This window comes from Carcharhinus amblyrhynchos, chromosome 22, assembly GCF_965287045.1.
Source record: "Carcharhinus amblyrhynchos chromosome 22, sCarAmb.v2.hapA, whole genome shotgun sequence".
Taxonomy (NCBI): domain Eukaryota; kingdom Metazoa; phylum Chordata; class Chondrichthyes; order Carcharhiniformes; family Carcharhinidae; genus Carcharhinus; species Carcharhinus amblyrhynchos.
In genome coordinates this window covers 21,077,854-21,101,997 of record NC_137345.1, presented here as the reverse complement: position 1 = coordinate 21,101,997, position 24,144 = coordinate 21,077,854, and the positions used below count along the sequence as shown (strand labels likewise).

At 40.4% G+C, this 24,144-nt stretch overlaps 1 protein-coding gene across 1 annotated transcript in view; it reads left to right on the top strand.

Moving 5' to 3' along the window:
- LOC145356989 (SRSF protein kinase 1-like) overlaps nt 1–24,144 on the top strand; it is a 76,551-nt gene that overhangs the window by 7,409 nt on the left and 44,998 nt on the right. The gene's annotated exons all lie outside the window — the stretch shown is intronic.

Below are 24,144 nucleotides of genomic sequence, written 5' to 3'. Positions count from 1 at the left end.
CCTATAACTACCACCCCTTAATTTAAAGCCATGCCCCCTCGTGTTAGATTTCTCCATCAGAGGAAAAAGGCTATCACTATCCACCCTATCTAAACCTCTAATCATCTTATATGTTTCAATAAGATCCCCTCTTAGCCGCCTTCTTTCCAGCGAAAACAACCCCAAATCCCTCAGCCTCTCTTCCATAGGACCTCCCCTCCATACCAGGCAACATCCTGGTAAACCTCCTCTGCACCCTCTCCAAAGCCTCCACATCCTTCCTATAATGTGGGGACCAGAACTGCACACAGTACTCCAAGTGCGGCCGCACCAGAGTTGTGTACAGTTGCATCATGACGCTGCGACTCCTAAATTCAATCCCCCTACCAATAAACGCCAAGACACCGTATGCCTTCTTAACAACCTTATCTACTTGACTCCCAACTTTCAGGGATCTATGTACACGTACACCTAGATCCCTCTGCTCATCCACACTATTCAAAGTCCTCCCGTTAGCCCTATACTCGACACATCTGTTATTCCTACCAAAGTGAATTACCTCACACTTCTCCGCATTAAACTCCATCCGCCACCTCTCGGCCCAGCTCTGCAACCTGTCTAAGTCTTCCTGCAAACTATGACACCCTTCATCACTATCTACCACACCTCCGACTTTAGTGTCATCAGCAAACTTACTAATCCACCCAACTATACCCTCATCCAGATCATTAATAAAAATTACAAACAGCAGTGGCCCCAAAACAGATCCCTGAGGCACACCACTCGAAACCGAACTCCATGATGAATATTTACCATCAACCACCACCCTCTGTCTCCTATCCGCTAGCCAATTCCTGATCCAATTCCCTAGATCACCCCCAATCCCATACATCTGCATTTTCTGCAGAAGCCTACCATGGTGAACCTTATCAAACGCCTTACTAACATCCATATACACCACGTCCACTGCCTTACCCCCATCCACCTCTTTGGTCACTTTCTCAAAAAACTCAATAAGGTTAGTAAGGCACGACCTACCCGCCACAAAACCATTTTCAGGGTCTCTAGCTGTTAACTACTGGTAAAGGCAGGACTTTGGGCCCAGCAGCGACCCCGGACTGAGTCTGGCATTCACTCCTTGCCTTCTCTGTTTCTGGGCTGCCAACCAGCCACGTGTTGCTAAGGCTCCACCATTTCCTGCTCTAGCGAGTGGTTTCTTTGGCAGACGGGAAGAGCTGCCATTGTTAGGAGTGTAACTCATTCTTGTGTTATCTTGGAATTTTTTTTTCCGTTTTGGCATGCTGTTAGCTGAGAACACTATGCTCACTCTTTGAGCAGCAGAGAGTGCTTCCGAGTACCACCATGCATTGTACTTCAAAAAAGGTATATTCCGGTAACAGTTTGAGTTTTGATCACAATGTGCAGTATGACATTGAAACCTTTGGCTGTAAATTTCAACTTGCTGCCTTAAGGACATGGAAATGTGTGACAAACATAAAAACATAAAAGACGGAGGCCATTTGGTCCTTTGAGCATGCTCTGCCGTTCATCGTGATTGTGGCTGATTGTCCAAGTCAATAGCCTAATCCTGCTTTTTCTCCATAACCTTTGATCTCGTTCACCCCAAGTGCTATATCCAGCTACCTCTTGAATACATTAAAACATTATCACAAAACATGTCCCTTTGCGATATTGTGAGCACAGTGCTTGTAAAATGCCACAAATCTGAGGGGATTGGCATATTTTGGACATAGTCAACTTGACACATTTCTTTTAAGTCGAAGCACGTTTTTCTTCTGTTCCCAAGATGTCTCGGCCTGGAAGACATCAATGTCTGAAATTCCCAAATAAGCAACCCTTTCCGCTTTTCCTGGAACTATATAATTTGGCTTTAACAAATGGGGCAGTTCTGCTAACTCCATTTTAGTATCTTTTTTTAGCTTGAGCATTTACAAAATGCTGTAGGTGAACTTGAATTGGACCAAGAGCTATCTGGATGCCCCAGTATATTTTAATCACGGTGACCTTGCATTTCAGAGTTTGTACTATCACTTACATTGTTGAATCTGTGGAAGTTATTTGCATGCTGTCTTGTGAACCTTCTGACTGCTATTTTCACTGGGAATTCTGAATTTGTCCTTCAGTGCAGTTGTGTGCTCAATGTGGCATAAAATCAAATCTGGAATGTATGTTATGGCTGATGCTTAATTGGCAAGCTGTTGAGGCAAGACCAACTGAATGCAGTAGAGCAGCTTTAATGTTTACCTTTTACTGAAATGGTCTAATATATTTGGGTCCAAAGCAAGGAGTGGAACCTGATGGGAATTTGTTTACCAGAAATTCTCTTCGCATTCTCCCTGTTCCTTGATTTTAGACAACTTTAAATTAGTGCTATTTCAGCAGGTTTTCCGTGGGTCATGTTTATAAAATACTGAACTTTTTTATATTTGCAGATGTCATATTCTCTCTTTTCTATGCTATTAAAGTTTAGCTTCTCTCGCATGGTTTCTTACAGTCAGCGTTCTGTTGTGCAGTTTTTTTTGCTGCTTTTTTTTATGAGCTTCATGGACAATGTTATCCACAAATCAATTTCCTGCCTCCCTTTCACATAATCAAATGAGTTTAGCAACCTTTATAAGCCTTTTCATACCACTTTGCACCATATTTCAGATTTGAAACAAGTTCAGAAAGATATAAAATTACACAGCAGTATTAACTACCAAATGTGAAAAAATCAAAAAATGGATCTCTGTACCTTTTTGCACATTTTCTTCATTTTAACCAGTTTGGGACTAGTCATGTCTTGTAGATTTAGGAGCTTTGCTGCAGGAAGTTAAGAGTATTAAGGAGTTTGCTAGTTCACAAAAAGTACTGTCACATTCTCAAAACTTGATCTTGCCTTTTTTTTCTAAAAATCAAACAGGAAAAACTGTAGTTCCTGCCTATAGGCAGGAAAAGAGACAAAATATAGTAATTGTTCCATTCAGCTTGGTACTTTTAAAGCAACAGTAATCATGAAGTTCTTGATTTGAGCTTGGCATTGTAGCAGCATATTTTAAAGTGAACCTGGCGTCAAGTATTTTAAGAGAAGCTATCTGTGTCAATATGCTAATAATTTACAGGGATATGTTATGGGCTGGTGTGTAGTGGTATTGTCACTGAACTAATGATCCAAGGTAAACTGGGGAGCAGGTTTCGAATCCCATCAAGCAGGTTTTGGAATTTGAATTAAATAAAAATCTGGGATTAAAAGCCTAATGATCATTAAAGTATTGTTTGTCATGAAAACCCGTTTGGTTTACTAATGACCTTTTTGGGAAAGAAATGTGACTCCAGACTCTCTTGTATGTGGTTGACTCTTAAATGGCCTCGCAACCCACTCAGTTTTATCAAACTGCTGCAAAGTCAATGAAAGGGAATGAAACTGAATGGACCAACCAGCATTGACCTAGGCACAGAAAAGGGCCATGGCAAACCCATCCCTGTCAACACCACAAAGTCCTCTGTCTGGGCAGGGGGAGGGGGGGGGGGGTGCTTATGCCAAAAGTGGGAGAGCTGTCTCATAGATGAGTTGAGGCTGTCATACATTCATTCCTGAAACTATCCCAGATACCATCATCACCATTCCTGCATCACTGTCAGACCCCAGCAGGCATGGTGACAAATGGTATATAGTTGGGAAGAAGTTACCTTGGGTGTCCTCAACTTTGACTGTGGGCCCCATGAAGTTCATGGCATCAGGTCAAACATGGGCAAGGTAGTGTCCTGTTGATTATAACTTCACAGTTAAACAAGAAACCGGAGGACAAGGAGATTCCACAAATGTCTATGCTCAGGTGGAGAAGATGGCACGTCAGAAACATGAGGCTGAAGAATTTGTAACAGTCTTCAGCCTGAAGTGCTGAGTGATCCATGTCTGCCTCAACCAGAGGTCCCCAGCATCACAGATGTCAATCTTTGACCAATTTGATTAATTCCGTGTGCTATCAAGAAATGACTGAAGGCCATGGGCCCTGACGACACTGGCAATAGTACCGAAGACTTGTGCTCCAGAACTTGCCATGCCTAGCCAAGCTGTTCCAATTCAACTACAACACTTGTATCTACCTGACAATGTGGAAAATTGTTGAGTTACACATTTTCCAGAAAAAGCAACAACAATTCAACCCAGCTAATCACCACCGCCCCATCAGTCTACTGTCGATCATCTGTTAAATGGAAGGAGTCACCAACAGCGCTGTCAAGTTGCATTTGTTGAACAATAACCTGCTTACGGATGCTCAGTTTGGGTTCTGCCAGGGTCATTCATTACACATTGCAATCAAACTTGGACAAAGATGTTGAATTGTAGAGGTGAGGTGAGAATGACTTGACATCAGTGCAGCATTTTAATGAGTATTGCATTGAGGAGGCCTAACAAAACAAGTCAGTGAGAATTGGTTCAGGTGGGGATGAGGGTGTGGGAGAGAGAAAAAGAAACCCTCTGCTGTTTGGGGTCATACCTGGTACACAAGAAGATGGTTGAAGCTCAATTATCTTTGCTCCATGACAACACCTGCAGGAGTTCCTCAGGGTAGTGTCCTTGGTCCAACCATCTTCAGCTGTATCATCAGTGAAGTTCCCTCCATCATAAGGTCAGAAGTATGGATGTTCAGCACCCTTCATGACGACTTGTATTGAAGCAGTCCATGTCCAAAGGCAGCATTACCTGGACGATTTCCAGTCTTGGGCTGAAGAATGGCAAGTAATATTTGCACCATACAAATGCCAGGCAATGACCACGTTTTAGCAAGTGAATCTAACCATCACCCCTTAATATTCAGTGGCATTAATATTGCTGAATTCCCTCTATCAGCATTGTAGTGTTATCATTGATCAGAAACTGAGCTGGACTGGATGAGCCATACAAATACTGTGGCTACAACAGCAGGTCAGAGACTCAGAGTAGTTGCCTCCTGACTTCCCAAAGTCTGTCCGCTAGCACAGCTCGGGGAGTGTGATTGAATATGCACTCTACCTGGATGATACAATTCCAATAACAGTCAACCATCCAGGATAAATCAACTCTCAAACATTCAGTCTCTCTACTACCAACACGCAGTGACAGTTGTATGGTCTATCTACAGATGCACTGCAGGAGATCACAAAGGAACCTTGGGAAGCATAGTCTAAACCCAAGTCTCTACCATCCAGAGCGACAAGGGGCCAGCCATATGGAAACAATACTACCTGGAACTTCCCCTCCAATGCACTCACCATCCTGACTTGGAAATATTTTGCTGTTCCTGTCAGTGGGTCAATCCTGGACTTCAGCAGTTCAAGAACAAAGAACAACACAGAAGGAAGCTTGCCACCAACTTCAAGGGCAATTAGGGATGAACAGTAGATGCTGACCTAGTCAGTGATGCCTCCATTTTATAATTGAATTTTAAAATCAATAATTCTATGAAATTGTTCCCATTATAGAGTCCACTGACCATACAAACCTACTGTTCTATTTGCATCCTCAAAAGTGGTATTGTGAATAGCAGAAAAGTGGATTATAGCTGGAGAAGTTCATATGCAATGTCTGTATAAACTAGATGTTGTTTTAATACTGCCGTTGTAAATTTTTTTTTTTAAAGAAAGTGGAATAAGTTATGCTTCCACCCCGGTTCACCTCATCCCCTGCCGCCTTTATTCTCGCTTAACCACATGGTTTTAATTATGTCCACAACAGGTGATTTAGTCTATGTTGTAAGTTTTACTGCATTCCCCTCCTATCCTACACTATCGCGTTTTTAGAAGTCAGTCCGTGAAACAGAAGCACAAATGACCAGTCAGCTCTATAATCTATGCATACAAGCATTTCAGACCTCTAAGCTGATGCTACTGTTAATATTGGAAAATCCCTCCTATAAGCACTATTTGAGTTTTCATCCAAAGGGCTGTAGTGTTTTTTAACTGTGCGTGAGTTTGATGCTATTCTTTGCCAGGATAGCATGAAACCCCCTACAGTTCAGAATCCCACTCCACCCCCAACCACCATCACCTCTGCTTCATCAGCCGGTAGTTGTGGTTCTTGACCACCTAGTTAGCGTTCTGTGATTTCAAGAGGTTTAGAATCATGAAATGGCAATTGCACATCTGTGCCAACTCTCCAAAAGCTATACTCAACTAATCCCATGCCGCTGCTTTTCCCTATAATCCTGTAAATCTTTTCCTTTATGATTATCCAATTCCCTTTTGAAAACCATGACTGGAACTGCCTCCTGTGTATATTGTGGCAATGTATTCAGTATCTAATCATTGCAGAAAAGTTTAAAAAAAAACCTAGTTCTCTTGCTAAGTACCTTCGATCAGTGTCCTCTGCTTCTCAATCCCTGTGCTAATGGAAACTCTTTGTTCATTTCTCTTGAACAGCAATGAGAAGTAGAGACACAGAAGTTTGGGGAGAGAATTCTAGAACTTGGGTCACAGAAGGGCAACTAAAATTAGGGATGTCAAAATCTTGTGGGACCAGAAAAGATTGCAGCAATAAGATGGTTGTGATCGCACAGATCTGTCTTCCTGTGTAACAGTACTGTGCGTTTAACAAATTTATTTTGAGATATTTCTGTGCAAGATCTTTCTCGCAGTCCCTTCCATTTTATCTATGCCGTTTTATCAATAACAGACACCCTATATCACTGCAGCAGCATAATTACTTCTAATTGCTAGTGTGTTGGTTTTAATCTGAACTAATGCTGTTCTCGGTGTTCCACTTTTTGCAGAGTGGATCTTGGCATGATGGATGGCTTTGGTCAAGTGACAAGGTGAAGCTAGACTTATGCAAAGATTTCTAGTTTAGATGCCATCTTGAATCGGGAGAGAGGAATGCCTCTCTTTTCACCTGAGATTAGAAACTGAGATCTGCCAGGAGATGAGTCTCTTATTTGGAAATTCTGCTGTATGATAGTGGAGTTGCTGTTTTGGAAGCTACAGAGAGGGACACATCTCTTTCCATCTCTGAAGTCTTGAGATTGGGTACTGCCAGAGATCAGGATTACTTCTCTGAAGTTTTGCTGTTTTGAGGATATAGCCTTCTCTCAAAATTGCTGTCTGGATTTCTGTCCAGAAGTCAAAGGGCTGGAAATCTAGCATCATGTAAGCACCTTTGGTTATTGTGCTAATTGATTCTACAGAAGGGATTTGTTTATGGGGGATACTGCTGAATTGGAATAATAGAGAGACTTATATTTTGTCATTGTTTTAAGTCTTTTAATTGTAAATTTATGAAAAAAATTAAGGGAGTAGTTGAGAGAGAAGGATACAGCAGGATATAAATCTGCCGGAGACCTGGGCCAAAAGATGGCAGATGGAATTTAACCTGGACAAATGTGAAGTGATGCAATTTGGAAGGTCTACTCTAGATAGAAAGTATACAGTAAATCAAAGAGCCCTTAGAAATATTAACATACAGAGGGATCCAAGTGTGCAGATCCACCATTCCGTGAAGGTGGCAACTCAGGTGGACTAAATGGTCAAGAAGATTAACTTTTGGATTATATACTCAAAATTGGAAGGCTTTAATCCTGTCTGAGGGGTGTAAAGAGAGCGAGAGAGAGGGCAATGCACTAGACAGATTACAAGCTGTTGCTATTTGCCTTGGCCATTTGAGGAGGTGCCAGTAGACAGCAAGCTCCATAACACGAACACAATCAATTAAATTGTTACCTCATTTGACAAGTGCTGCCTGTATTGAGGCTCTCCGGAGTAAATTGTGTTTAATAACCTATTGAACTGCTTGTAACCCATCAGTATGATGTGAACTGTTTTAAACTGCAGCACGTAATTTTAATAGTGAGCTTGAGTCTGTCAGTTAATTGATACGGCCCCACCACTAACACTGGACCGTGCCTGTTTATCCCAGACAGTGCCTGGTAAATGGTGCTAGCGTGCTCTGTTACCAAAGGCATTAATTATAAAGGTACTCTTAAACCCATGTTAAGTAGGATGGCTATTTTGAGCATTTCAGCTGTACAAACATCAAAGCATGATTATTCATTAGTCGCTAAAAGTTAAGTTAATCTTTCTGATTACCACTGTGATCTTTGTCGGGGGGAAAAAGATGGCAATGTGGCTGGACTAGCAATCCAGAGGCCCAAGGAAATTTGAATTCAATTAATAAAGCTGGAATTGAAAGCTAAACTCAGTAATGACTATGAAATTATCATGGAATGTAGTAAAGCTCATCTGGTTTACCAATATCCTTTTAGAGGAGGAAATTTGTCACCCTTGCCTTGTCTGACCTACACGTTACTGCATTTCACAGCACAATGGTTGACTCTTAAGCAACAAATGCTGGCCTTGCCAGTGACGCCACATTCCATAAAAGGATTTTTATAAAAAAACACCCTTTCTCATCTGATTGTGGGTAAAGCTGAAAGTGGTTTACGTGGTTCACTATTCAAGGTACACTGATTCTATTTCTAGTGCCTGGTGGATTGCATAAATTGCCTGTGACTTTGGTAGGATTAGCCTGTGTGAATTTTGAGGTATACAACTCCCACTGGATGGGTCTAACTTGTCAATACAGGCATATTGCAGCCATGGAATCAGCATAAATAAAAAAAACTTGAAAACATTCTGAGCCACATCAGGGTAAAACCATTTCATCTTGAAGTTTCTCAAGTTTCTGAATGTTTGAACCCTGAAGACAATCAAAGCAAGTTCCACAAGACCACACTAAAAATTAGGAAATGAATTCTCTCTCTTCCCCCACCCCTCATGACTTGGCTGTCTTCTTGTTGTCTTCTACTTTAGCCTGATTTTCTTTCATTATCTTTCTAGCTCAAACATGTGATAGGTCAGCCCATTGGATAGGAGGATGCAATTACAAATAGTAGCAAGTTGACAAATGTGAACATAAAAAGAAGTAAACAAAGACAATGTATGTATTGCCTCCAAATGTGAATGAATACCAGTCAATCTCCCATGTCAATACATCACAATATGGTGTGAATCTAGCTGTTCGAATCATAAAATTTGATTTGTTATATTTGTGTATTTTCCATGGAGACATGTTAATCTATAAAGATCTGTGAACCTTGCAGCAGCCCCAGGAGAATGATTGTCCTATTGATGGAATCTAGTACAGTAACTCCACACTTTGCTCCTACTTCAAATAAATGCACCACTAAAAAGTGAATACAAAAAATAATTTGGAGAGTACTGGGGAACTTGATTGGGAATTGATTGGTAATAATTTGTTTGAGAAAAGTTTTAGAATATTTTTAGATAAGGGAAAGTCATGTTATTTTGGGTGTATACTGGGCTCAGTATAAAATATTCCTTTCCCAAGAATGAATACTCTTCACCTTGATGCAAACTACAGTAAAGACTTGTTTTTTAGCTGAGTATTTGATTGTCTCTTGTGGTGGTTTTTCCCGACTTGCTTTTTACTTTAGCTTCGTGGTCACTATTTCTACCAATTCTGATTGATATTATTCCAAGAAAATCTTTCAGTTACATTTGAGAAAATACCCTCAGGAACTTTATATAACCATGGGAAGAATCATGCATAGAATAACTTTTTGTTTCAAACTACTACCATGTTACTTGCCTTGTGATTTAGCAGAAATTTTAGTAAGAATAACTGCATTTATTTAAAGTTAGGAAGACAATAATGATATATCTGCATAGTGATTATGATCTCAAATTCACACCTGCTTCCAGTTATGCTATAACAAAGAAAATTATAGCACAGGAACAGGCCCTTCAGCCTGCACCGACCATGCTGCCCGACTTAATTAAAACCCTTCTGGGGACCATGGAGGCACATGACGTGTAGGCAACTGGAATCAAGTGGATCCCTTGAAGAGTATAGTGGGTGTAAGAGTAGAGTAGAGTTAAGAGAAATCAGGAGAGCGAAAAGGGGACACAAGATTGTTTTGGCAGGTAAAGCAAAGGAAAATCCAAAGAGTTTCCACAAATGCATAAAGGGCAAAAGAATAATAAGGGAAAGAGTAGGGCCTCTTGTGGATCAACAAGGTCATCTATGTGTGGATCCACAAGAGATGGATGCGATCCTAAATGAATATTCCTCATCAGTATTACTGTTGAGAAAGGCATAGATGTTAGGGAACTTGGGGAAATAAACAGTGATGTCCTGAGGAGTGTACATATTATGGAGAAGGAGATGCTGAAAGTCTTAAAATGCTTCAAGGTAGATAAATCCCTGGGATCTGATGAAGTGTATCCCAGGACACTGGGAGGCCAGGGAGGAAATTGCAGGTCCCCTAGCAAAGATATTTGAATCATCAATCGTCACAGGTGAGGTGCCCAAAGATTGGAGGGTAGCAAATGTTGTGCCTTTGTTTAAAAAGGGCTGCAGGGAAAAGCATGGGAACTACAAGCCAGTAAGCCCCACATCTGTAGTGGACAAGTTGTTAGAAGGTATTTTGAGAGACAGGCATTTAGAGACGCAAGGACTGATTAGGGACAGTCAGCATGGCGTTGTGAGCGGAAAACCATGTCTGTCAAATTTGGAGTTTTTTGAAGGGGTAACCAAGAAGATAGATGAGGGCAGTGCATTTGATGTTGTCTACGTGGACTTTAGCAAGGCCTTTGACAAGGTGCCACATAGGTTGTTGCATAAGGTTAAATCTCACGGGATTCGAGGCGAGGATACAAAATTGGCTTGATGACAGAAGCCTCAGGGGTCAGTGCTGGGTCCACTGTTATGTTATTTATATTAATGATTTGGATTAGAATTTAGTAGGCATGTTTAGTAAGTTTGCAGATGACACCAAGATAGGTGGCAAAGTGGACAGTGAGGAAGATTATCTAAGACTCCAATGGGATCTTGATCAATTGCACTGACAAATGGCAGATGGAGTTTAATTTACAAAAATGCAAGGTGATGCATTTTGATAGATTGAACCAGGGCAGGCCTTAGTCACTTAATGGTAGGGTATTGGGGAGAGTTATAGAACAGAGATCTAGGGGTACAGGTTCATAGCTCCTTGAAAGTGGAATCACAGGTGGACAGAGTGGTGAAGAAGGCATTCAGCATGCTTGGTTTCATTATTCAGAACTTTGAATTCAGGAGATGGAACATCTTGTTGAAGTTGTACAAGATGTTGGTGAGGCCACACTTGGAATACTGTGTACAGTTCTTGTCACCCTAATTATAGAAAGGATATTATTAAACTAGAGAGAGTGCAGAAAAGATTTGCTAGGATGCTATTGGGACTTGATGGCTTCAGTTATAAGGAGGGGCTGGATAGACTGGGAATTTTTCTCTGGAGCGTAGGAGGCTTTGGGGGTGATCTGATGGAAGTCTATAAAATAATGGCAGATGTAGATCAGCTAGATGGTCAATATCTTTCCCCAAAGGTAGGGGAGTCTAAAACTAGATGAATTGGTTTAAGGTGAGAGGGGAGAGATACAAAATGGCCCAGAGGGCCAATTTTTACACAGAGGGTAGTGAGTGAGTGGAACGAACTGTCAGAGGTAGTAGTAGAGGCAGGTACAATTCTGTCTTTTAAAAAGCATTTAGTTACATGGGTAAGATGGTTATAGAGGGATATAGGCCAAACATGGAATGAGCTTAGGGGTTTAAAACAAAGGGCAGCATGGACAAGTTGGGCCAAAGGGCCTGTTTCCACGCTGTAAACCTCTGACTGTATCTCTCCATTCCCATCCTATTATCTATTTGTCAAGATGTCTGTTAAAAGTCACTATCGTATCTGCTTCCACTACCTTCCCTGGCAGAGCATTGCAGCCACCCCACCACCACCTGTTTTGGAAAAAAAAAACTGGCCTCGTACATATCTTTTAAACCTTGCCCTTTGCATCTTTTTATACAATGCCCCCTAGTAATTGACTCTTCCACCCTGGGGAAAACACTTCTGGCTATCCACCCTGTCCATGCCTCTCATAATCTTATAGACTTCTGTCAGGTCGTCTCTCGATCTCTGTCGTTCCAATGAGGACAAATCAAGTTTCTCCAACGTCTCCTCATAGTTCATGCCTTCCATACCAGGCAACGTCCTGGTAAATCTTTTCAGTACCCTCTCCAAAGCCTCCACATCCTTCTGGTAGTGTGGTGACCAGAATTGAACACAGTATTCCCAGTGTGGCCTAACTAAAGCTGCAACATGATTTGCCAATTTTTAAACTCCTGCCACTGAAGGCAAGCATGCCGTATGACTTCTTGACTACCTCTCCAGCTGTGTTATTATCAGTAGTCTGTGTACCTGTACACCCAGATCCCTCTGCCTATCAATACTCAGTACACGGCAGAGCCATTAACAGTGTATTAGACCTTCCAAAATGCATTACCTCACGTTTGTCCAGATTAAACTCCCATGTGCCATTTCTCTGCCCAAGTCTCCAACTGATCCTCTAGCCTCCATTGCTATCCGCAAATCCATCAACCTTTGTGTCATCCGCAAACTCTCTAACCAAAACAGTTATATTTTCCTCCAAGTCATTTGTATACATATATTACAAACAGCCAAGATCCCAGCACTGATCCCTGAGTAACGCCACTTGTCACAGCCCTCCATTTAGAAACACACCCTTCCACTGCTACTCTTATGACTGAGCCAGTTCTGTATCCACCTTGCCAGCTCATCTGTGATCCCATGTGACTTCACCGTCTTCACCAACTTGCCATGAGGGACCTTGTCAAAGACCTTGCTGAAGCCCATGAGAGAGACGACCACCCCTTCACAAAATCATGTTGCCTCTTGCTAATATGTCCACTTATTTCCAAGTGGGAGTAAATCCTGTTTCAAAGAATCCTCTCCAATAATTTCCTTACCGCTGATGCAAGGTTCATTGGCCTGTAATTACCTGGATTATTCTTGCTACCCTCCTTAAACAAAGGAATAACATTGGCTATTCCTAATCCTCTGGGAACTCCTCTGTAAGAAGTCTCAACACTAGGTTAGAGTCCAACCAGTTTATTTGAAGTTTGTAGGATTACTTTCAAATAAACTGGTTGGACTTCAACCTGGAGTTGTGAGACTTCTTACTGTGTTTACCCCAGTCCAACGCCAGCATCTCTACATCATAATTCCCCTGTAGCCGGTGAGGATACAAAGATTTCTCTTAAAGCCTCTGCAATTTCCTCTCTTGTCTCTCTCTCTCAGTATTCTGGAGTATATCCCATCAGGCCCTGGAGCGATGTCTACCTTGATATTTCTCAAGAACCCCAATACCACCAACTTTTTGACCTCAACATGACTCAAACTATTTACACACCCTTCCCCAGACTCGTCATTCGTCCTTCTCTTTGGTGAATACTGATGCAAAGTACTGATTTAATACCTCTCCTGTTTCCTCTGGCTCCACACACAGATTTCCTCCCTCCCCTGTTCTTGAGTGGGCCATGCCTCTCCCTGGTTACCCTCTTGATCTTTATATATGCATAAAAAGCTTTGGCATCATCCTTAATCATGCTGGCCAATGATTTTTCAAGATTCCTTTTAGACCCTTGCTCCTTGCTTAAGTTTCTTTCCACTTGCTTTGTGTGTTCCTAGCCTTGACAAATGCTTCCTTTTTTTGACTAGGCTCGTAATATCTCTCGTTATCCAAGTTCCCAAAACTTGTCATACTTATCATTCATCCTTACAGGAGTGAGTTGGTCTTGAATCCTTATCAACTTGCATTTGAAAGCCGCCTATATGCCAGATGTTGATTTGCCCTCAAACATCAGCCCCCAATCTACATTCTTCAGTTCCTGCCTAATATTGTTGTAATTAACTTGCCCCATTTTAGCATCTTAACTTGAGGACTACACTTATCTTTATCCATTAGTACCTTGAAGCTTACTGAATTGTGGATTCTGTTCCTGAACTGCTGCCCTACTGAAATGTCAACCACCTGGCTGAGCTCATTCCTGAATACCAGGTCCTCTTCCCTAGTTGGACTATCTACATACTGTTTCAAGAAACCCTACTGGATCCTCCTTACAAATTCTGCCCCATCCAAGCCCCTAGCACTGTGAATCTCAGTCAATATAGGGGAAGTTAAAATCTCCATCATCATAACCCTGTTACTTTTATACCTTGCCAAAATCTGCCTACATATCTGTTGCTCTATCTCCTGCTGGCAGTTGGGCAGCCTATTGTAAGTCACCAGTATTGTGACTATACTTCCTGTTCCTGAGCTTTACTCATATTGCCTTGCTGTGTGAGCCCTCCAAGGTGTCCTCCCACAGTGATATTCTCCTTAACTGGTGGTGCAACTCCCCCACTCCTCTTTACATCCCCTTCTATCTCATCTGAAATAATCTGTATCTTGGGATGTTAAGCTGCCAATCCTGTCCTTCCTTTAACCATGTTTCTGTAATAACAACGACCTCAAGTTCCAAGTACTAATCCAAACTCAAGTTCATCTGCCTTAACTGTTAGACTTCTTGCATTGAAACAAATGCACTACTTCAGTTCTCTCTGATTAGCAACCACATCCTGCCTGCACTTTGAGTCTTACTGGCCCTACTGTCTGGCTCCTCTTCAGTTAATTCACCTTTTGCTTTGGTTCCCACCCCCCTGCCAAACTAGTTTTAATCCTCCAGTGTGACACAAGCAAACTTCCCAACCAGAATATTTATGCCCTTCCAGTTTGGATGCAAGCTGTTCTTTTTGTACAGGCCCAACCTGCCCCAGAAGAGATCCCAATGGTCCAGATATCTGAAACCCTCCCTCCCTACATCAGCTGTTTAGCCATGGGAATTCCTGCACTGATGGCCTGTGGTTACACATCTATCTACTTGCACCTTGGGTATAACCACTTTTCGTATATTTTTATATATATATTTTTAAATGACTAGCATCTTAGTTGAACATAACATTCTCAGCTTTCTCCAGTGTATTTGAGTGCATTTTGGAAACAAAAATGTTTGACAATATTGTAGTCTATTCCATTAGTCAATTTGCATGCCCCATTCTTCAGTTTTTGTGTAAATGCAAAGTAGCCTGTATCAGTCACTTTAGATAAGCGAATGCATGGAGTGAGTCACGATAGACACAAATTTAGTGAACATTCCTTAAACTCTGAAATATTTTTGCTGCTACTGATGTTCTAGCTAAATACCGTTATCCAATGTGTAATTTTCTTAGGCTACTATAAGTTGTTGAATTTTAGAAAAGCTCTTCAAATGTTGGCTTACTAGTTTTTAATTCCACTTATTCAGATGTGGATAGAACTTGGATCAGTAACTTGTTGCTACAGATGGAATGGAGAAACTTTTTAGGCATTTAAACTATTACCAGTGAAACAATAACTTTGATGGGAAATGTGCCTGACCTTACTATTTCTACATTTAATTTCAGAAAGTGTATGTAATGCAAGTAACCCGAAGCTGTTGCTATAGTTAATCATATGAACGTGGTCTTTTACTGACCCTTGTTTTTAGAAATAATGTGATTAGCTGAAAACTAAAATAACTTCAGTCATGGTCGGTAGGAAGACGGAGAGGCTTGCATGCAGTGTTGCTGAGACTTTTTATGCTCCCATGGGATGTGGGCATCGCTGGCAAGGCCAGATGTTGCAGCCAATCCCTAATTGAGAAGGATGTGGTGAGTTACATTCTTAAAGCACTGCAGGCCACATGGTTTGGGAACACCCATAGTGCTGTTGGGAGAATATCTCAGGTTTTTGACCCAACAACAGTAAAGGAATGGTGATATAATTCCAAGTTCTAATGGTGTGGGTGGCTTGGAGAAGGATTTGTAGATGATAGTCTTCCCATGCATACACTACCCTTATCCTTCCAGGTGATAGAGATTAAGAGTTTGGAAAGTGCTATTGAATGAAGCTTTGCAGGTTGCTGCAATGCATTTTACGTATGGACTGCACTGCTGCCACTTGTGTGATGGATGGGCTGGTGATCAAGCAGACTGCTTTGTCCTGGATAGTGTAGCTGTTTTTGTTATTAGAGCTGTGTTCATCCAGGCAAGTGGAGAGCATTCCATCATGCTACCACTTTGTGCCTTGTAGCTGGGGGACAGGCTTTGGGGAGGTGAGGTGAGTTACTTGTTCTGGAATTCTCAGCCTATTACCTGGTCTTGTAACCACAATATTTATATGGCTGATCCAGTTTAGTATCTGGTCACTGATAGCCCCCAGGATATTAAAAGTGGGAGATTCAACAACAGTAATACTGAAGAATGTCATGGGGAGGTGGTTGGATATTTTCTTGTTAGAAACGGTCATTGGTCAGTACTTGCCTGATGTGAATGTTAATTTCCATTTATTTGTCCAAGTCTAAATGTTGTCTAACCCTTGATGTGCGTGAACATAATTTCCTTCAGTAAATATGGTTGGGCCTAGGACGCTAACGTGAGGAGCTTCTGCAGTGATGCTGTTGGACTGAGATGATTTCCTACCACAGCCAGTTTCCTTTGTGCCACGTATGACTTTAACAAATGGGATATTACCCTAATTCCAATTGACTTCAATTTTGCCTGAGCTTCTTGATGCCACACTGTCGAATGCTGCCGTAACATCAAGGGCAAATGCTTTACCCGTCCTCTTGAGTTCAACTCCTTTGTCAATGTTTGAATCAAGGCTGAGTGTCCCTGGCAGAACCCAAACTCAGTGGCAGGTTATGCCAGTAACTAGGTGTTGATGACACCTTCCGTCAACGTTTGTTGTTGATTGAAGTAGAGGTGGTAATTGGCTGGTTGGATTCAGCACTTCTGGCTGAAGATAGCTGCAACAGCTTCAGCCTTGTCTTTTGTACTAACTTGCTAATTTCCCTTATCATTGGGGATATTTGAAGAAGGCAAAAATGGTGTGGTGGAAGATGGGGAGAGCAGCTGAAACGTACTCATAGTTGGAATTCTAGCTAGATGTACCTGTTATCTGGAATTAGGACCTAGTGTGACCAAGCTTGTCATTTCTAAATATTAGAACATAGAACACTACAGCACAAACAGGCCCTTCGGCCCACGAGTTGCGCCGATCACATCAACACCTATCTATAACCCCCAATCCCATAAAACCCCATATACTCACCCAGAAGTCTTTTAAAAGACCCCAGCGAGTTCGCCTCTACCACCACTGACGGCAGCTGATTCCATTCACTCACCACCCTCCTTTTTCCTCCTTTATCTGCACAGCGAAAACTCTGTGGATACTATCTATCTATTATTAAGGTATCATGATTTTTTTAAAGCATCCAGATATTGAAGATTTAATTTTTTTTACATTGAGGCTGTTACTGTGCATATCTTTAAAAAATGGCCTTGTGTTGCCCTTAAAGAGACAATCATCACATGACCGGTTTAGCATTATACAAAGTAAAGCTAAAGAACCCGGTTTCTATTTGTGACAGTTGTGTAAAATTTGAATGGAATGGTCATCTTGAAGAAATAACCACCAAAAAATATTCACCTTGACATTTGCTTACATAGCTTCTCAGTGAAGGCTTGAAGACCGAGTTGCTGGAAGCTGAGACTACCTGATTGAAATGAGAAGTAGGGTGCTTTTTTTTTTAACACCTTTGTTCTGAGAATTTAAAACTCACCAATCAAAAATAATTCAAAACACATTTGGAAGTGTGCTCTAATGATGTGGCTTACCATTGATATCTTCATAAATAGCATTCTCAGTACAGTAATGGGACGAGTCAAAAATGTTTTATTTTAGTTTTGCATTTATGCGGTTTTCTGGCTGACTGCTTTCCTTAAATGCAGTATCTGTAAACTGGCCCAAGGGTGCTTGTGCAAGTTATTTAAGGAACAAGGTTGCATTTAACAGATCAGGTAAGTTTTGGCTACAGGACTGAAACCTAGACTGAAAAACAGGATCACTAGAAAAATTGGGACAGTTTGCTATTGCATAAACATTCTAGTTATTCTTTTTATGCCTCGTTGATTGTACTTTTTGAAAAAAATCACTATCATGGCATTTTACAAGACTTTCTAACCAGTGCTGCCTCCCTGAAAGTGTTATCTCCTTAGTCCCATTTGCTTTCTGTTTACCTGTTTATAATTTTAATCTGTTTGTCACTTCCCTTCTTTATAGTTTCACCTGCTGTTACTTTTGGTGGACTCTTCCGCGTCTAAACAATCTTCTGCATTCTTAAAAAAAGAGACTTCTAATCTTTGTTCCAGTGGGTGATTTTAAATTTATGCCCTTTTGATCAAACAGTGGAAGCATTTCCTTATTTGCTTTTTCCAAATTTTAATTTGGAATACTACCATCCTATCAGCTTTTCAGAACCCAGGCTGTCGTCTTATTGTCTGCCATCTGTAGTGTTATCTAAAGAATTTATTCTGCACCATCCCCATAGCATTGCCATCATTAGGTAGCAGAACCATACGTTGTCTAACCAATGGTATGTTTGGATTTAGAATTTTTTATTTTGCCTTTTGTATTCTTTGCAATTTATAAAACTTAAGATTGTGTTTTGATTTACAACTTCATTATTAGTTCTCTTGATTCACATATATTTAACACTCTTAGGTGTCACCCTTTATTGCTTTTAAAACTAACTTTTGGGTATGATTCCTTTTTCTCCATAACCAAATTTCATTTATCTTTGAGCCAAGTTAACTCGTCATCCTGAACTTGTTATAATTATCTTCACAGTTAACTGTTTTTTTAATGTCAATGTTGGTGTTACGCTGCTTGCACTAATCCAGATCAATCAAATATGTTGGGCTAAATTTTTCTTGATGCACAATTATTTACATAAAAATTGTTGAGAATCTCAACAACACGTGCCCAGGTATGTGTCTGTGTGTGTATAAAATTCCTTTCAGAAACAAAACTGTTTTCAATATGCTTGAAGATGGGTTTTGGTGGTGATGGCTCCAACCCCATGTACATTTCAGGGATTGCAGCAAAATCATTTTCTGCAGAACATGTATTGGGAGCAAATGAAAGAAATGTCCCCACTGCTAGTTTGACTGACTTATAAACAAAAGAATTAAGAATATATCCTCAGTTATATCTGTGATTTACTTTCTAACCTTTTTGTAGAAGGTTAGCTTGAATTCGTGACTGGAACGCAATTAAAATTCTTGAAAGAAAACAAGACCTGCATTTAAACACTTTTCTTTGACAACTGGACACCTCAAAGCACTTTTAAAACACTGAATTACTTTTAAAAATATCATCACCATTGTAATGTCGGAAAAGTGGCAGCCAAATTGCACATAGCAAACTCTTGAACAGATGATGGTTTGTGAAAGGGATCAAGGGACAAATATTGGCCAGAACAACGGGATAACTCTCCTGGTCTTCAAAATAGTGTCATGGGATCCCTTGCATCCACCCAAGCAGTCAGGTGAGGCCTTGTTTTAACATCTTATTTGAAAGATGACACCTGACTTCATTGAGTGTCAGCTTTGAGTTTTGCGTTCAGGCCCTGGATTGAAGTTGGAACTCTGTGACTTGAGGCAAGAATGCTTCCCATCAAATCATGGCTGATATAATATTTTGGGGCAGTAATATTAAAGGGCACCGTAGACAAATTTGGCCAGATGGGAAATGTAGCAAAGTTAGTTTGCTGCCATTCTTTTTTTTTTGGAAAGTTTATCTGGAAACAATTGAATAAATGCCAATGTGGTAATTGATTATTTTCTTAAATGTAAATTTAAATCTAGATTCAAAATGGTCCCACATCTCAATTGCTATTTGCTGTGACCATTTACCTGATCAGGACCAGTGAAGAAGCAAACTTCTGGCATTAAATTTAACATGCATGTCAGTGATGAGCTGTGTTATGATTGTATTTATAAAAGGGCATTTATATTTGACAAACCTGTTGGAGCTTTGAGGATGTAACCTAGCTGAATAGATAAGTGGGAACCAGTGGAAGTGGTGTATTTTGATTTTTAAGCTTTCGATAAGGTCTCACAGGTCGGTGAGTGAAATCGGAGCACATGGGATCGAGCATAATATGTTGGTATGGATTGAGAATTGGTAAAAAGAAAGGCTGAATAAACTGGCTGTTTTCAGTTTGGCAGGCTGTGACTAGTGGGGTACAAAATACTTACAGGACTCAAAAGGTAATGCTGAGAAAGATGTTTTCCCTGGCTGGGATTGTGGTGAGGATAGGTGCAGTGGACATTGTCTAGAACCAGTGAAAACAGTCTCAAAATAAGAGGAGACCGTTTAAACCTGGAATGAGGAGAAATTTCTTTGCATGGTGAACATTTGGAATTCTCTACCCTCAACGACTGTGGTGGCTCAGTCACTGAGGTAGTCAAGACTGATAGATTTCTCGATATTTAAGACATCAAGGGATGTGGGGCTAATGTGGGAAAATGGAATTCTGGTAGAAAATCAGCTTTGATCTAATTGAATGGTGGATCAGTCCTGACCAAAATGACTTGTTTTTCCCATTGCCTTTGTTATTGATTTGTAGTTGCTGAAGGACTTTGCAATTCTGTAGCATCATAATGACTTCAAAATGTCCCAAAGTACTGAAATATAGCCAAAATGTTATAAGTGGAGAAACACAGCCAGTATCAGTCTCGCTAAACTTCTTTGAGCCAGGAACGCTGGAAAAAATTGCTGTGCTGATCTTCAAAGTGCAATAAGGTCTATTATGCATGTCTAATGTGGCATCAGTTTAATGTCTGCTTCAAACGATGACACCTCTACAGTGCAGCAGCACTCCCCAGTAATGCATTAAAATGTTAGCTTAATTGCGTGCTGTGCGATGGAGCTTGAATATACAGCTCCTGACTCTTGTGAATGTGGTCCATTGGACAAGGAGCAGGTTGCCACACGGGAGCATTTGTGAGTCCTCTGTTCTGGCCCCTGATTGACATGGATGACTTTGCAGTTTAGCTTTGAAGTGAACAATGACCTGAGATTTAATGTTCCAATGTAAGCTAATTTTGGCAGGAGCAAAGAAGGCAAGTATTGCTGTGGTATTTCTGTTCTTACCTTGCGCTTCCATTAATGTGATGACATGGTTTATGTTCTAGTAATTGTGTTGCAGGAAGGGAAGCATTAAGTATAACTGTTGGAATGATGCACTGAGAAATTCCCTCGGAAGCAAAACAATTTTTCAATTTGGATTTATACTTTCCCTCTACTCGCCCATTAAAAGCTCCTTAAAATGAGAGCATTGAAATGTTGATTACTGATGATCTGGATCTTTGATCTCCTCTTTTAATTATGTAAACTAAATACTCTGTACCTTTTTCTAGTTTTGTAAAGTCAACTGCATTTGATCAGTTTAGAATTAATAGGAATTTTCAATAAACTATATTGCTTAAGCAAAATATAGTTATTGCAGATTTACTATTATATTGCTTGTTTAAAATAACTAACACTGTCTTTAATATTCTAAACTCAGTTCCTTAAAAACTAGGTCAGACTATATATTTGGCTTCATTTCAGGACTTGAGCCTATCTGTTGAGACAGGAGTTTTTTTTTCAAATAAACTGGTTGCATCATTTTATGTTGACACATCATCTTTTTTCTAAAGCCACAAAAAAATTCATGTTTGAATTTGCCTTTCCTTCACCAAGAAATAAAAAATCATTACAGCCTTCCAGGTCCCTGCCAAAAAAGTTCTCAAGTCAGTCAATGGAAACCTGTTATCAATGGCAAATGCCCAGAAAATTACTTGTATGGAAAAATTGTCTAGTCTCAATTTGTCATGGTTAGCTTGAGGCAGTTGAAGTGCAGTTACAGGGTTTTTGAGGGGAAAATTGGCTGGGATTTTTCATCTGACCTTTTTATTCAGTTACTGCGTGTTTTGTTTTTAAAGGGGTCATCTATATTCTCTCTCAAACCTAATAGCCTGCGTACTTTGCGCTATCTATGCTTGTAAATGAAGAATGGCAGAGAACATTTGAAACCAACAGAACTCTTTCCCTAGCAAGATTTTGCACCCCCCCCCCCTTGCTATTCCCCTTCACTTTCAGAAACATGGCCAAAATCATTTTTCATTCTAATATTTCCCCTCCTGTTTTACTTGCTTTCCCCTAATTCCCCCTGTAGAGCAGTCAGCTCTTTGTATAAAAAGGAAAGTTATAAATATTAATCTAGCCCTTTCTGTACTGAGTAGACTGTCTTCTATCCCAAAGGCGAGAATGCTGCAAATTGATAACCTGGTACTTTATATGCAATTAAGCAGGTAAAAGTGCATGGAAGATGGAGAAGATTCTTAACTTTTAATTGTTCAATAATAGTGATTAATCACAGCACAAAATTCTTGTAAGTTTTTATTTGGTTGCAATTAATAGTTTGCTGAAAAGCTGGTGGGATGAGTTATAGAGGTTTAACAAAACTTATTGGTTTTAATGCTCTCATGCCTCTATTTATAAATCCCATTGAAAGCTCAAGTTTCAGTTTGATATACGTTACAGCAATATGGCTTTATCAGACAATTCCACACAACTTGGTCATTCATATTATATAGTCAGCTCTATTTGAATCTGGCCCTGTGCAATATCTGGGCAGCAACATCCAAAAGACTTGAACCTTACAAACACTGCAAACAATCTCATATACAACTGAGAATATCTTGAGCAAACAGTGTTGTATTTTATTGGTGCATGACTCTGGTTTCAATTTCAAGTTTAAAAATGATAAAACCTACCAGTAAATTAGGACCACTGAATTTGCCTACAATAGTGTGCGATTTCTATTCATACAAATTGGCACTCTTAACAGAGGAGCAAGGCTTGCATTGAGAGATAAATATTTTCTGATTTTTAATTCGAAAGAAATGCCCAGCTTGGAACATAGGAGAGCAAAGTACTGAAAGGCTAGAAATCCAAAATATAAATAAAGAATGCTAGAAATGTTCGGGCTAGACTGCATCTGTGAAGAGAGAAACGGTCAGTGCTTCAGGTCCACAATCTGCACTGGTTCTGGTGAAGGGTCTCTGAACTCTTTCTGCACAGATGATGCCAGATGTGCTGAATGTTTCCAACACTTTCCATTTCTATTGGAGCAAAGATAACCCCTTTGGCAAGTCCTACAAAAAGCACTCCATTCTTGTGACCTCTTCCTTCCCCTTCTGCAAGAAACTCAGCAGCAGCTGTCTGAGATCTGGCTTGGCACAATACTGAACAGAATTTAAAAAAATGAAGTTAGGGTATGAAGAAAACAAATAATATGCTGAGCAATTTTTAAAATATCAATATCAAAACAAATTGATCTTTTAAAAATGTGTAATTAACAAAAATTATTTAAATGTCAAGTAATGCAGCCAGTTAGTAAAACCAATTTTTGACTTTTCATTCAGAAACTAACTAGGCCCCAAGTTCTGGTCACCATGAACAGCAGCAGGCTTGTGCCAAGTTAATGAGTTGGGTTCAACTAACATCGGCCTTGAATTTGCCTCCAGGCTGGACTTGGCAAATTTCATAGAAAATTGGGGGTCAGAAGCAGGTCTTCAAAGCTCAAGTTTTTCTTCCTCACTCTGCCTGCATGTTCTTCATTGGTGAACCCACAATGCACCTTTTCTATTGCATTTATATCGTTTTCTATTTGTGGATGCTCAAAACCACACAGTAATTTAAAGTGCAGTCTGAATTATGATCCTGTAAAACTCCAATATAACCTCCTTTTTCTTGTATTCTGTACTACCTGAACAAGGATTTGTTTATTTTTATGACCATGTGTACTTGTGATCCATTTTGATAAGAATTTATAGATTTACACATTTAGATTCATCTGCCTTATTTAGCATGTTACATTTTTGGAATTTATATTTTCTTTACCTATTCTTGCAAAATCTATCACTTCACATTTTTCTGTATTGAACTGCATCTGCCCCATCTTTACCCCTCATCTGCATCCTGTTGCAGTCTTTCACAATCACTGCTTGCTCATCCCGTGCCTGGAGGTTTGAGATTAATCTTGAGATCAATGAGATTAATTATTTAATCTTGCCGAGGAGGAGTTTAGGATGACCGTGCAGATGACAAGATGTGATCCTCTTGCCTTTTTCTTGCAATTCAACTGCCCCAAGCCCCTCCATTGCTGCAGGTGCCGCTCCTCCTGGCCTGTTCACTCAGCCTTCGTGACTCCCTTCTGTGGGTTGGCACTTGCAAGGGTGCAGCCAAGAGCCAACTACCTTATTCTGGCTGTCAAAACAAATGACCAAAAGAGAAAATGGTGGAAAATCTCACCAGGTCTGGCAGCATCTGTAAGGCGAGAAAAGAGCTGACATTTCTAGCCCAAGTGACTTTGTCAAAGCTACGAAGGGT